This window comes from Rhinolophus sinicus, linkage group LG09 (assembly GCF_036562045.2).
Source record: "Rhinolophus sinicus isolate RSC01 linkage group LG09, ASM3656204v1, whole genome shotgun sequence".
NCBI lineage: Eukaryota > Metazoa > Chordata > Mammalia > Chiroptera > Rhinolophidae > Rhinolophus > Rhinolophus sinicus.
The window spans coordinates 79,069,581-79,085,487 of record NC_133758.1 but is presented as its reverse complement, the minus strand read 5'-3'; positions in this window follow the sequence as shown (position 1 = coordinate 79,085,487).

The following is a 15,907-nucleotide window of genomic DNA, read 5'->3' as shown; positions in this document are numbered from 1 at the left end:
CTCACTTTTGCATATTTTATTTGTTAAACTAAATTGATAGGTCTAGCCCATCATCAAAGTGAGGGGATTACAGGAGAGCGAATACCAGGAGGAACAGATCACTGGGGGCCATTTTAGTTTGCCAACCAAAATTGCAATGGGTTTGTTAGATATTGTTCATTTTGCCTGAGTCATGTTTCTGATATCTTCAGGATTTTAATATAAGATGTTTGGAGTTGAAAGAGTTAAGTGTCGATTAAATCTAACTTAATTATTCTAAAAATTAGAGTGTCAAAGACTTATTCAATGTGATTTTTCCTGTGGTATCATTTTTAAATTTTGTCACAATGAAAGAACATGAGAATTTGTCAGGTGTCTCAAGACTAAAAATAGGATAAGAAGATTACTAAAAATCTGAATGCATTATTTTGTGAGGTTGACAGGTTTAAAAAAGCAAAAAAAGTGTTAGTGCAAGGAAGCATCTTACACTAAATGATTTACTGAATCATTTTCACAAAGACAATTTAGCATAAAATGAAAGCTGGAAGTGTAGTCATATTTCATGGTGGCCTTTAGAGAAATTTAATGGAGTGAAATAATTATTGTTTCCTTATGACAGACACTAATTAATATTCATGTACGATAGTCATATAGCTTAGAATTTGGGTAAAGTGTGATGAACACCATTCATTTTAGGGGATCATTGATCAATAATTATGTTTTGAGGCCCTTCTGTGTGTAAGGCTCTTTGGAAATATAAATGAGATCCCTGAACTCTCCTGGTTGGCAATTCCTTCATTTATACACTTATTCATCAAGATGCTAGTAGAGAACCTATTATGTGTACCGTAGTACTTGCTGGAGTAATAATAGTAGGATGGAAAAAAAGATTTTAAACGATCCATCAGTCTGATTCCTGCCTTCCAGGACCGCATGTTCTTGGATATCAATCTAAGTCATCTTTGTATGTTTTATAACTCATTGTCAGCACTTTGCTGCTAGTGGAAATTTAGTAGACCCATGCTGAATTATCTATTAGGCTTCTTTCAGTTCATCAGTGTGCTATACTCTGTGTACTTTCTGCCACCCTTCTTCTGGAAGATGCCTATTATTTTCAGTTCTTAGTTTAGAAACCATTTCCACGGGGAACTCTTCTCTGATCATTGCAGGCTGTGTGTCTTGTCTTCTTTTGGCTCTCCTAGATGTATGGACTATTCTTCTTATATTGTTAGGTGCTCACTTTCTGTTTAAACCCATGAATCCCATTCAAAAGTAAGCTGGCATGAGACAAGCAGGCATGGATCATCTTGTTATCATTGCTTTCCTATCTGTTCAACAGTATTTTATTTAGTATCTATAATATGCCAAGCACATCTCTAGACACAAGAAAAATAGCAGTGAATAAAACATAAACTCTGCTTCCATAGGGCATATATTCAGTGATATGAGACAGACAATAAATTAATAACTGTATACTAACTTGAGTAGTACTAAGTGCTGTGGAGACAAAGCAAGGTAAAGGGATTGGAGATAAGGGAAGTTTCTTTTAGATAAGAAGACAAGAAGCCTTCTTTGAGGTGATATTTGAGCTGAGAACTAGAGGAAGGGAGGGAGGAAGCCATAGGGGCAGAGTGTTCCTGGAAGACATAGAATGGGTACAAAGACTTGAGTGCATTGATGTGCTGAAGGAGCTATAAGGAGGCCAGTGTGGCTGGAGCAAAGTGGTGGTGGACAGTGGAGCAGAGAGTTTTAAGATGTGAGGTCAGCAAGATTTCCAGAGGTCAGATCACACAGGACTTTGCCCGCCAGAATACTACTTGTACCTAGCACACAAGATTGGTGTTTAATGAGCATACTTGAGTATTGTTAGATCAAGGTTCAGAGTATAAGAAAAAGTATTGTCTAATTATATGTTATTAGTACTATCATCATTAAATAACTTTGAGTAATTGATCAAAAATTTTTCTGCACATTAGAATCACCCAAGGATCTTTTAAAAAAAGCTGATAGTAAGTCCCGTGGCAGACACATGACATCAGGATCTCTATGGGTGGCATCGTATTTTGAAAGCTCCTTAGGTGATTTCAGACAAGCATGAGAATTATTAACTTAGCTCCATGGTTCTGGAAGTGTGCCCACCAACAGCAGCACAGGAGATAATTAGAAATACAAATTCTTCGGCCCCATCTCATACGTACTGAATCAGAAACTCTGGGGTTAATATTAAGAAGTTTGTGCTTCACATGTGTGCTAACATTGGAAGACCACAGTCTTAGAGGAATGGGGGACATGGATGCCAAACAAATGATATCTTTTGTGACTTTAAATGTAGAGGTCCTGTTTCTATAATATGTGCACACTGGCAAGAATACCTAAAATTTTACCATTTAAGAATTATTTGTTTGGATTAAACTTTCTCTCCCTCATCGCCCTTGGTTTAAATAAAACATTCCGCTGGGTAAAATATCAAGCCAGGGTTACTCATTAGCACTTTAATATGAATGAGCTCATTAGACTAATTTAGCTGATAGAATAGGTAATTTTGAATATAAGAATGGCAGAAGCTAGAAAAATTTTCTAGAAAAGGCTGGAGATGGGATGATGGCACAATTTTTCTCTTGTCTCAAAAGTATGATTAGTAATCATTAGTACTTGATGAGGTTCAGAAAGTATTTAATAAGATTTTGAAATAATCTATAATTTTTCGATATTTTTTCAGGATTGTTTGAGAAATGTGTTGACTTCTCTTTTAGTTAATTGTGCACGTGATTCTGTATTATCTGAGTCTAAAAATAATGATTTAGACATTTGCAAATTTAAAATTAACACCAATATTTAGTATATAAAATAATTTAAGAACAGAAGATTTTCTCAGATGCTTTTTTTTTTCTTTCTTTTTCTTTTTTTAAAATTAAAGCCTTTCTGCTTGGGTTTCTATCTGGCATCATTCTTTAAGCAATTTCCATATGGAAAAACCTCATCATCATTCATCCTCCTTGAGAAAGGTACATTTTCTTTCATAAAATCCAATATTAATGTGTACATTGAAGTTTCTTTTTCCTTTCCCCTATCTAGGGATAACAATGAATGAAAGAGAGAGAATTATATAGCTCAGAGGTGATGCTGAAAGCCTGAGTTTGAGCAATATGCTAATTCTGGTTTTAAGTGTTCTTATCAATCCAGTGGGCTCATTCAGATTCAAGAATGCAGTGTGAAAGTCTTTTGTTGTCCTGCTACACAAGTTTTCTCTTATATAGAAAAAGCAGCGTTTTCATAAAGGCTTAACCAGAGGCGATACCTGATATTGTCTGCGAAGTGCACGCAATCTTTGAAGCACTTGAATAATATTAGTATCTTGGCTGAGAACAGGGGAAAAAATAATCTATAAAAATAGGGATAATACAATTTTAAAAGGGAACCTTTACATGCCAGAGGATTTCATTCAGCTTGGTGACAAAGGACTCCAGATATAAGTATCACTTGAGATGGAGAAAATGTAAATGCAGAAAGTATGTCTTGATATCACCACTTTGTGTACTCATATGTTCCTGATCTGACTGATGAAAGCATTGCTGAGATTTTTAAGCGAACAGTTTCCCTCTATAGCATTCAGCCAAGCAATATGCTTTCTTAATTTTTCCTCTTGTTTTTTTTCCAGATAAATCCACACCCTTGCTGGGGAGGTGAATGTAACCTTTACAATGCTGTATTGCCCTCCTGGGAATCCTTCTCCTGACAAAACAATGTTTCCTCAAATGTCAAATTCCTCTCATCTACTGTTTTTGCATCATAAATAAACTTTAGCAAAACTAGAAAGTCTTTTTTTTTCCTTCTTCCCGTATTTCTTTTCAGCCCACTTAAAGCAGTGCCATTTAGTGGAGCACTACATAGTTTGATGTCTTCAGTCTGAATTCTCCACCTATAAATAGTATGAAACTGTAAAATGTCTTTCCTCCTTTGCATATTTGAACACCTTGTTATTGTAGTTTATCACCCCTTGGCATTTATTAGAAAACATCAGTGGCCTAGTACTTTGTTACTGGATCATAATGGACAAGTATAAACGTGCTCTTATGCTAATAACTCTTCCCAAAGTTAAAGTAAGGTATCCTAAAACCAATATAAAGGTAATTTTTATATAATATAAAATAAAATCATTGTATTACTGATTGGAACTACAGAGTTAATGAAATAGTGAAACAGCTATTATTTCATAATTTAAAATTATGTACCTGTGCTTCCTGTGGTCTGAAAGACCAGACCTCACATTCTTATACTTACAGAATTCACAAGATGCATACATGATACATCTACACATAGACAAGCATTTTTTCTCACTTTTTATCTTTTTTTTATACACATTGTGCATAAAATGCATCAGGTCTTAATGTCTGTCACATATTATCCACATATTTACTCACTATTTTTTGATTTAACAAGTATTTATTGAAGGCAGGGTTCTAGTTGCTGTGGATATAGGTGTCTATGTGTATAGATAAGTTCTGTGTGATCAGGGATCCTATTTTCTAGCGGGCAAAGCAGGAAATAACCAAGTAAACAAATAGAAAAGATAATAAAAGGTTCTTAGATGGTAGAGAAAAGAACAACAGGATAATGTAATAGAGATTGATTGTGGATGCTACATTAGATTAATAGATAACACATTTGTCTATAAATGGTAAGGCATTTGAGGTGAGACCTAAATGGCGAGAATGAACCAGTGGGGGAAGTGTGGCAGAAAAGGGAATGCATGTAAAATCTGTAGGTGGAGAAGGGCCAGCCATGCTCAAAGAAGGCTGTTGTGGGTGGGATATAGTGATCAAGGTGGGAAATGTTATGAGACGATGGTGAAGAGGTGGTAGGAGCCGGACTCTGAGGGCCGTGTGGGCCAAACAGTATTTTGGGGTTCAGTCTGTGAGCAACAGTGCATATTTGAAGGGACTTATATAAGTTCCTCGGTGATGGAAAATAGTCTTGGACAAGAACTTTGAGAACAGACATACCAAATATATATTTTAAAGATAGAACAAGATTGACTATTCACAGTTCTCATACTGATTTACTTAACTGTTCCCTTTAGATAATCTAAATATAGTACAAAGGATATTCCTTTTGAATGTCTAAAATACTAACTTGGAACTGTAGGGACTGAAAAAATAATAATTTTCCTCCCACCTTCCAGATTCGTCTAGCTGGGCTAATAATCATATTAATAGAGACAGATAAATAGGAGAAAATCAGATTTTAATACGTGTGCACAAGGAATTCACATAAGCACAAAAATTCCAAAGAGAGTGAGGCAAAATTGGGTACATATGTCATTTTGGATAAGGGAAACGGGTAGGTAGAAGTCTGAGAATTTTCAACAGTGAGAATGGGTGATTTACAGGTAATTTAGGAAAAGCAGAAAACATGTGGCAGGTCAATTTTTGCTTCAGTGGATGATGTAGTTACCAGGTACCTGTCTGCAGCCCTCTTATCCACCATACTCAGTTCAAATTAGGCTGAGGCAGACAGGGCACATCCTAAGGTTTTCTTCCTGGAGTAGGCCTTTCTATCTGAATCTTTTAGGTAGGAAGTGGGGAGGGTCAAAGGTTCTTTCTGAGTCTTTTGTTTTCTAAAAACCAGCTTCAAATCAGCATCTCCAAAGGCAAAAATTTGATCCCTTTCAGAACAAAGATTAGTTAACCCTCAAGGAAATAGTTTGATAAAAATTAGTTATTTAATAAAGATAGTGGCAAACAGGCAAAAAAAAAAAAAAAAAAAAACCCTTGAAGACTGGAATATTTCAACATATACATATTAAATTTAGTTTCCTAAATCATGAAGGAGTTGAAATATTTCACCAGGAAAGATATAATTTTACACACACACACACACACACACACACACACACAAATTGTGTTTTATATCCACCACATCTTAAAGAGTGACAGCATCATCACCTGGCATTTTGGCAATTTTAGGAAGCACTGTATTCGGTTCTGTTAATGGAATTTTTGTGTCCCCCCAAATTCATGTTAAAATCCCAACTCCCAAGGTAATGGTGTTATGAAGTAGGACCTTTGGGAGATGATTAGTGCCCTATGAAAGAGGTCCCGGGAGATCCCTTGCCACTTAAGCCACATGAAGTTATAGTGAGAAGACGGTCATTAAACATCGGCAAATGAGAAATTGTGATTTCAACTACTGACAGTCACTAAAAACAGCACATATCTTTTGGAACTTGGCATTATTGTCCAAGGGCAACGTTTAGGCTTATATTACATGTAGATGATTGCCTGTGCACATTAGTTCAGACTGACAATCCAGGAAGAACTATATAATGTGTAAATGGAGGGAGCACAACTAGATGCATTAATTTGATAAATAAAAATATGGCTGCAGAAAAAAGGGATCATGTGAAATGGATAAGAGCACTGGCTTTGGACTCAAAGAAACCTGAATTTTATTCATGGCTCCACAATCTACCTAATGACTGTGTGATTTTAAGCAGGTTGCTTTACCTCTTTGAGCCTCAGTTACTTATCCACATCATGTAAGTAATACCCAAAGGCTGTGAGGGAAAAAGGAATGAAACAATACAAAAAACGTGCAGAGCAGAGGTCAGATGAAAGATCCCCCGATGACTTTATTTGAAATTGTAATTCCTTTACCTCTCCCAATATTCTGTTTGTTTTTTCAAACCTTTTAAAAAAAATTATTTTAAGTGTGTTTTTCCAGGACCCATCAGCTCCAAGTCAAGTAGTTGTTTCAATCTAATTGTGGAGGGCGCCGCTCGCAGTAGACCATGCGGGGATTGAACCGGCAACCCTGGTGTTAATAGCATCATGCTCTAACCAACTGAGCTAACTGGCCACCCCCTTCTCCCAGTATTCTTGATCTCTCTTACCTTGCTCTACTTTTTCCTTTTTTGTATAGCACCTTATCACCTTTTAATATTCAATGGCATTTATTTGTTTATTGTATTAATTGTTTATTGTGTCTCTCTTGGCTAATGTAAGCTTCACAAGAGAAGAGACTGTTTTGTTGACTGGTGTATTCTAAGACTCTTGAACAATACCTGACACATCATAAATACAAATCAACATGTTGATGTAAGAAATGTCCAAACCTGTAGAGAGTTTTTATGAGTTTATTTGAGTCAAACTGACGGCAGTTGCTGAGAAGCAAAATCTCAACGAATTGAGAAAATGCTCTGGAGAATGGTGTTTTTCCACCTTGTTCTATAAATTAGAATCAAAGGAGGGTTACATGAAATCTGTGGGTGGTAAATTAAGGGGGGTGGGAGAAAAACAAAGTGGGGACATTTCTGGGATTGGATAAAAAGTAAAAGGGAGAGACACATATTTCTTTTACACTAGTGGGTACAGGATAGTTAACATTTACAGCATATAGTCATGGTATCTGGGGAACAAGATAACGATGAGGGGTTCTTGGTCTCTGCTCTGATGTGGTGGGTATACCCTGAGGGGTCTGAAAAATGAGATTATTCTGGTATTTGTAAGTTATGTTATCTTAGAAGAAGAGAATAGACAGGCTCACTTAAAGTAAAGATTGACTTCTGTCAAGGAAGCTACAGAACTAGGACATGTCTACCTGCCATGACCCAATTTTAGTTAAGAATGTTTGTGTTCAGACCATCCTATGTGGTCACTTTTGGTCTCTGAGTTTGTAGGGCCCACCATGCAGGCCTCCCCTGAAATTGTCAGGTTTAGTATATAGCCCTTTTTTCATCCACAAATGTGTTCAATTGTTAAAGAACAGAATTCAGCAGAATAAGTTGAAGATCTAACTGGCTTTATTAAGCAATACATGAACCAGCAGCAATTTATCCAGCAACTAGAAGGGCTTTCAAAGGGGTTGTATAAAATAGGAGGTTTTTGTAGGAAGAAGGGTGGGGCTAGGGAGATATTAACCAAAGAAAATAAAGAATTATTTTTAGGCCTTGATACCTTTTTTGGGGGAAGGAAGCTGTAAGGGTTTTATCATGCAGATTGCCTCTTCTTTCTACAGGGAATAGAGAGAGCCCACATGACAGATTTCCTCATCTATGTGACCAAAAAATTCCAGATTGGTTGGTTGAAAATTTAACTCCTGGGAGAGGCTGACATTACAATTAGGTTAGTTATGAAGTTTGGGTTTGGTGATATGACTTTAGCAAGTGACTCCATTTGGCCTGTTGTTTATGTTCTTTCCTCCTCCTCCTCCTCCTCCTCCTCCTTCTCCTTCTCCTCCTTCTTTCTTCTTCTTTTTTAAACACAATTTCCATAATAAAGTCCATCTAATAAGTAATAATCAGTGTTGACTCTTACTTGTACTCCCCTGGATTCTCACTCTCCTCTTGGAGAGGATCAAACTCCCTGAACAGTGGAAAGAAAGTAAGGAGAAAAATCCAACTCAATGCTTCTCAGCCTTGGCTGTGCAGGAGAATAACCTAGGGAGCTTTTTAAAAATCAAGATTTCCAGGTTGCAGCCTTCATCAAGACAACCAGAATGGGTAGGGATGAGAATCAGGCATCAGTATTTACTTATTTTCTCTATAGTTCAATATTTATGTATATATGTAGACAAGCTTGAGAATGACTGATCTCCACCATAGACTGCTGCAGTTGCTATGGTTACCAACCAAATTATGCTGGTCAGTGAGACCCATCATTTCCCAAGCCAGCTCCTTATTCCTGGCAGCAAAGAGTAGAAGGGTGATGGCAGGACAATGTAAGAGTACAGTCCCTTGATATTTTGGTGCTACTAGTAAACAAATTGATGGGAGAAATAATATATTCAAGACCCAGAAGCTGAGAGAATGCAAACTCAATTGTAATCCTTTTTCATTCAAATTCTTGTCTGTCATTATCTCACAGACTCTTAAAATACTTGTTTATTAGACTTCTCTTAGATCTTCCCTCACATAAGACACTTCTTTCTCTGATTCAAATAAGTATTTGCTTCATCTGCATGCGATTTATCTCATTGCAATGTGATTAAGGATAATGTGTGGCCTCATTTTCAGGACAACCAGGAGTGGTGCTTATTCACCTTCACTGAAACCTTAATCCTCCTGGGTCAGCTGTTTTGTTGGTTATTCTCACTCATATAGTCCAAAGAATGCAAAATACTCTTCAGTGCTGTTAGCTTTCCTCCTTGTTTTGTCTGTTTTACCACAAAGAATGAATGAATAGTGCATTGGTTCACTTAATTTACTGTATATCTATCAAACAAAATATAACAAATTACATTCCTTTTTAATATTGCCCACAAAACTGTTTAATATAATAGCTATCACCAGTATTACTATAACTACTAATAAGGGAAATGTAATTTGCTGAAGTTCATGGACTCAGTGACAGTAAAGCTAGAACATGAGCATTTTGATGAAAGATGAAAAAAAATTAATCCCACATCTGTACAAATAGCATAAAACATTAAATGTTGAAATTTTATCTGGTTCCTATCCCTTTGTCATTATCACTGTTAATCAAACATATCTCCAGAAATAAGTGTAGCAAAGACTAACAGCCCACCAAATCAGATTCCTCTTCTTCCTGATACGTTTCCCAAATACACTTACAATTAAGTAAGCTCATGTGACTGAGTTCTAGCCAATAAGATTTGAGGAAAATTGATGCACACCGTTTCTAGGCTAGGTTCAGAAAACCACCAACACACAATTTATCTTTTCCTCTGTTGGCCAAATGTAGAAAACTCTGAAGCCCTAGAAAAGAGAGGAACCACAAGATAAAAGGCTCAGGGCATGACCACTTGGAGGGCTGACCCCCAATGAAGGATAATCTATTAGACTTCATGAGAGCAAGAAATACTTGTTATGTAAAGCCACTGAGGTCTGGAGGTTTATTTATTATAGCCACTCATCAAAAATTTTCTCTCTTGATAAACACATATTTTATTCCTAATAATGACAGTACAATTTAAGAATGCCCAATAGAGCTTAAGGATAAAAGTGGCCCTTTTCCTAGATTTCTGGTACACTACATTATTCTCTGACCTTTTATTATTGTGTTCTTTCTTTCTTTCCCTACTTCACTCTTCTCTAAGGAGACAACCTCCAAGGTAATCCTTACTTCTCTATTCTTCCATGTTTTGGAAACATCTTCAACACTCAAGAACTAAAGTAACCTTTTTACTAATGCTTCACAAATCTATTATATCTAGCCAAACCACTCATCCAAGATTTGCTCACACATTTTAATTGCCTTAGATAATACCCACTTGGGTATTCCTTAGTTATATTATATGTCTCTTTTGAACTTTGTTTATAATCCACTCTCAGTATTTTGTACATCAACTTGTCTTTTTACACTTCAAGTTTACTTTATTGCATTTTTCTGTATTCTCATAGTCCTGAAAATTTGCATCAAATTTAACCCATATCTTCTTTATCAAATATCCATTTATCATTAGATTATACCATTTTTTCACTTGAAATAGATTTTCGATTTGCCCATGACTCTCAAATCCTATTGCTACCACCTTAAGGAAAGGCCCTATCACTACACAAATGAACACATACAATAGTTCTTTAACTCACTAGCTCCCGTCTTTTTCCCACTGATTTATTACTAGATTGGTATGCCATTGAATATTTTATCTACTCTACTCAAGAATTTCACACTTATTAGCTCTTTAATAGTTTTATAATGTATCTTCTTGAAATAATTCTCATCTAGCTTTATAATAAAACATATTCAGTTTTTAAGTTGTCTGGTCACTGCATTTGCCCATGTTTCTCCTCCCTCTCTCCTTCTATATCTGTATAGTTTTTATTTTATTAATAGGGGTACAAATTGTAGACATTCTTCTAGGTTTGGTTCATCATGTTTCAGTTTCTCCCTTAGTACTTTTCTTCAATGTGTTCAATATTTACTATGAATAAATCTTGGAATTTGCTTTGTCTAGAGAACTCTCTGAAGGCAGAAACTCAGTGTTATATTCCTTTCATTATAGAAAATATATACATACACACAATAGAAGCAACAATACCAAAAACATAGCTGCTTTAATATCTTTGCTTTCTCAAAAGCTTTCATAAAATTCTTCAGATTTATATCCACTTTTACAAGACAACCCTGATTAATATGCTCTGTATCTAGTGTTTCTTAACCATGAAATCACCAAATTCTTGTTTCTTTGGTGTGTACCATTAAAATGTTTATAAATTACATTAGTTATACTTTATTTCCACAAGTACCTTTCATATGTTATGTCAAACTGTATTATTTTTCCCTAAATCTCCAGATTATAAATATTCTCAACTCTTCTCCCTGATGAGAGATCTACGGGGAACTAGATTTTTTGCTCTTAACTCCTGGTTATTTCTTCTAAGAAATCATATTGAGGACACTCAAAATATGGCACCTAGAAACCTCAATCTCTGCAATGAAAACTAATGTAAGTTTATCTCCTTATAAGTTCACAAAGCTGACATAAATAAGCTTCCTAATGGAATCATTCATACAATTTAAAAGCTGTATCAGTCTAACTTTCTAGATTATATTAGACAGTGTTACCATGGCTCTGAGCTTAAGGTAATTATCAAAACATATTTGCAAGGCACTTTTCTTGATAGACCTATTTTTCTCTGTGACTTTTCAAATCTTGAAAGAAATTAATTCAGTGGAGGAGGTGAAGAGGTTGTAATTTGAGAAGTTTATTTTAAAAGTCCATATTTAAAGGTATGACCTCAGCTGAAGAGCAACTGTAGGTAAGCAAAAATTAACTGCCCTTTAGTGTATTATCAATCGATACGTGTTGAGGAAAAAGTATAATTAATAAAGACATAATTTTCAGTTAATTCATTTTCATCAGCTCTTGGTGCTACTGAGGCCAGAGTCTGGGTTGATCTTTGTATAAGATTAGTGAGCTGTAGAAACCATAGCTGATGTCACCAACTCCAGTTTATTCATTAAAAGCCTTTTATTAATAAGGAGACACTGACTGGGGTTGGAAGGAATATTTACCACATTCAAATTCATCACAAAGACTCGAAAGACGGATGAAGTACAGTCAGTGTCTAGCACTGTACGTGTCATTAAAGAGGCTATCAATATGCTCTATTGAACGTGAATTCATTATAGAATGTCAGTGGTTTAGTCACCTCAAATAAAAAATAGCTCAAGGTAGGAAACATTATCTGAATAAAACCCCTCTTTATTAGTGGATTAAAACAAGTTGTTTCAGTAAATTTCGAAACTAGATGTGGAGATTCACATTAAGTAACTGGGTGTGCATACAGTTTTCTAAAATTGAGCTTCCTGTTATATCGTTATATTATTGTTTATTGGCTTATATATACTTTCATTAAAATGGGTGCTGAAATACCAGGGGTGCCAAAAAAATGTATACACATGACTTGTATTCACATTTAGTCATTGGTATATATTGAGTATTACAATTTTAATACCACTTTTTCCTTTCTTAAAATGTGTACACATTTTTTTTGGCACCCTCTGTATAACGCTGTGCCAGACTGAGTGCTGGACAAATAATGATTTGAGCCTCAGGATTGGAACTTTACCTTGCAGTAACATAGAGACTTCAGACTGAGGTAACTGCAAAGCTTATTTGATAAGAACTATACCCCAGTGACCCTGGAGGGATTAGCTGAACCTTTTATTATTGAGCAGTCGAGATAAATAATGAGAAGATAAAGGGAAGTAAACTAAGAGAAAGGCATTCATACTAAGGAAAAAAAATATGAAAGGCTGAAAGTGAAGTTCAGTTTTAGAGACCTTGTTAACTTGGCATTTCTTTTTAACTGGTGTGAAGCTTCTGTGTAGTATATGCCACGGTTTGCCTTCGTGTTGCATAGGCTGGCTCTATTCAAGTTTAACTCCAGAGCATATGTCAACTGTACCTGAACAATACCTTTGCTTTATACTATGTCTAACAAAGAATATTTAAAGAAAATATATCTAAAACATGAAAACTAGATTAAAAAGACATGTATATTTTGATCCTCAATGTGTTTACAATTTTTGATTTATTAGTTCATTACAACTGACACTTTCTTTTTTACAGCATAATGACCCCTTCGTATTGAAGGAGGAATTATTTATATCACTTCAATAAATATTGAGCAAAGTACTTATTAGAATCCTTGGGGACTAAAAGATAAGTGAGACACAAACTCCCTTAAGAGCTTACCATTTTTGTGAAAATCACTCTTCAGGTTGAAAAATATATACTGTACATGTCAAAAGGGAGATGGTAGAAGGTTTTATGGGTGGGAGAGATTGTATTTAGCTAATGGGGGATCAGGCAATGCTTGGAGAGAGCGGCAGCATTTAAGGTACACCTTAAAAGAATGAGTGACAAGTCAAAATGCGTGGGAGAGAGAGAACCATTGAAAGTTTCAGACAAAAGTCTCTTAGTAAACACCAAAGCATATTTAAGATATTTTAAGTGGTTCTGTTTGGGAAGGTATGCTGAAATACAACACAGAGTTTCAAATTTATTTTGAAAATGAGGAGAAATCCATTTACAGGTGTTTTTTCTTAATTTTAAATTTTGAAGTAATTATGGATTCATAGGAAGTATGTTTATAGTACAGAGTCTCATGTACCCGTTACTCAGCTACCCAAATGGTGACATCTTATACAGCTGTAGTATAGTATCAAAACCAGGAAATTGACTTCAGTACATTACTGTTAGCTGGAATGCAGACCTTATTCAGTTTTCACTTGTTTTTAAAACAGGTATTCATTTGTGTGAGGTGTGTGTGTGTGTGTGTGTGTGTGTGTGTGTGTGTGTGTAGTGTTTTTACTTTTAAATCAGAGGAATAATATAAGTGGAGTTAAGCTTTAAGAAGATTATCTGGCCATAGTATACAGGCAAGGTCGGAAGTGGACGACCAAATCAAAAATTATTATCATAGCATAGAAAAGGAATAATGAGAGCGTGAAATAGACAATGCCCAGCACAGTGATGGATACAAAGAAACTGCATAGTGAGTCAGATTCATATTTTCAGACTATATTTTTTCAATGATAATAAAAAGAACCCGATCCCTTTTCAATCTGACAATGTGTGTACTGGCAGGAGTCAGAAGAATAACAACACATAGTCAGAACACAGTGAGGTTCTCAGTCCAGCGCACTAAACAACATACTGCAGAAGACCAGTATACAAACATTGGAAAAGCAGGACAATTCTCATTTGGAATGAGGTAAATAGCACAGGTCAGAAAAATACCAGATCAAAATTCCCAGCCCATAATTGCCAATTAGAGTAATATTGTGAGAAAAGTGAAGAACCAGGTGTTTCTTGCCCTAACTTCTAGTAGACAGCTGATCGTTGTTTCTACATTAGAGTGCTAATAGCTACGTGTAATTTCAAAATAAAAAAACTGTTTTTTAAATTCAAGACCTTTTAAAAATCTGATGTCTTGTGAGAATGTTCAAAAATAGTTTCTTACTGTTTTTAAAATTGAAATAAATGCTAAGATAATTTTTCAATATTTTATTTTTCCTCCTTTATTCAATATAAGAATTGGATAACTTTGTTTCTCGTCTGCCTCAGAATCTCCTGCGAAGGTCACTATTTGCTGGGTAGACAAACTGGGAGTTGCAGAACTTAAATATGTCATTTGCTGGCTGAGGGATTATGAATAAGTTATGTAAACATACTCTAAATGTTGATGACCTTGTGAGTAATATAAAAATGTTGGAGTCAAAGCGCCCTTTCCATTCTAACACTCTCAAAAAAAAAAAAATCTGAATTTATGTATTCTCATATACTTTTTTTATCACTGTCCAACTTTTGTTTAGCCTTTAGTATGATGACTGGTGACTGGCACATATTAATTCTGAATGAATTATTTGAAGAATCTGAAGTACAAAAAAAAGCTTCTTTTAAGAATTTTAAGTAGTTTTTAGATCTTAAAAGAGTAAAATAGTTTAACCATGAAATCTTTACAACTTTGCAGTTTTGTTCTTTATTTTTGTGTGTTTAAAAATATTAGAGTCACTTAATCTCTTTTGGACTCAATGTCTTTATCTGTATGCATGGAAGCTGAGCTTTTAAAATTGTTTCTATTTCTAAAAATCAATGGCATTAATGAGTGGAAAAATTATGCACATCTCATGTAGCATTATTTCAAATTAAATTCCACTTAGTTCCTTAACTTCTTGTGTAAGTTGGAAATGTACTTTTAATAAAATTTACTAAATAACACACTTAAATTAAATGTCTAAACATTTAATCATATAACTTTGATAATAAGTGGAAATATAATTAAGTAAAAAGAAGAGCTAACATTTAGTGAGTCTTTTAGTAAATTTCAACCATTGAGGTATTAGTTTATGCAGGAAATCCAAGGCCATAGAGATCAAGTAACCCATCTAAGGTGACACATCCAGTAAAATGTTTGATCAGGATTTTAACGCAGGTAGCTGGGCTCTGGAGTTAGGTAGCTAACCACCACCCTACGTTGTATTTCACTGTGTGCCACTTCCAAGATAGGAAAAAAGCCCTCAGCAATACTTCTTCTTATTATTTTTTTTTAAGGAGGGTGCAGCTCACAGTGGCCCTTGCGGAGACTGAACCGGCAACCTTGGTGTTATTAGCACCACTCTCTAACCACCTGAGCTAACCGACCACCCAAAGCAGTAATTTTTGAGTTGGGTAACAGGGCAGTGATTGACATTTTCTTGGTAACCTTAACCAATAGCTTAGACTCTGAACTTTTACAGTAGTCACCAATTTCTGACCCTAGAAACTCTAAAGAACTGTAAATCCAATTTGCATTTGGGGACAGTCCAACTGTCCCCATCTATATCCCTGGGATGCAGATAATTTAATAATCAGAAATAACTTTTTGACTTATTTTATCTGAAGGGAGAATCTTTCATAAGTAGCCTGCTTACTGTTTTACCATCCAAACTGTTTATTCAGTCTCTTTGATTATTTG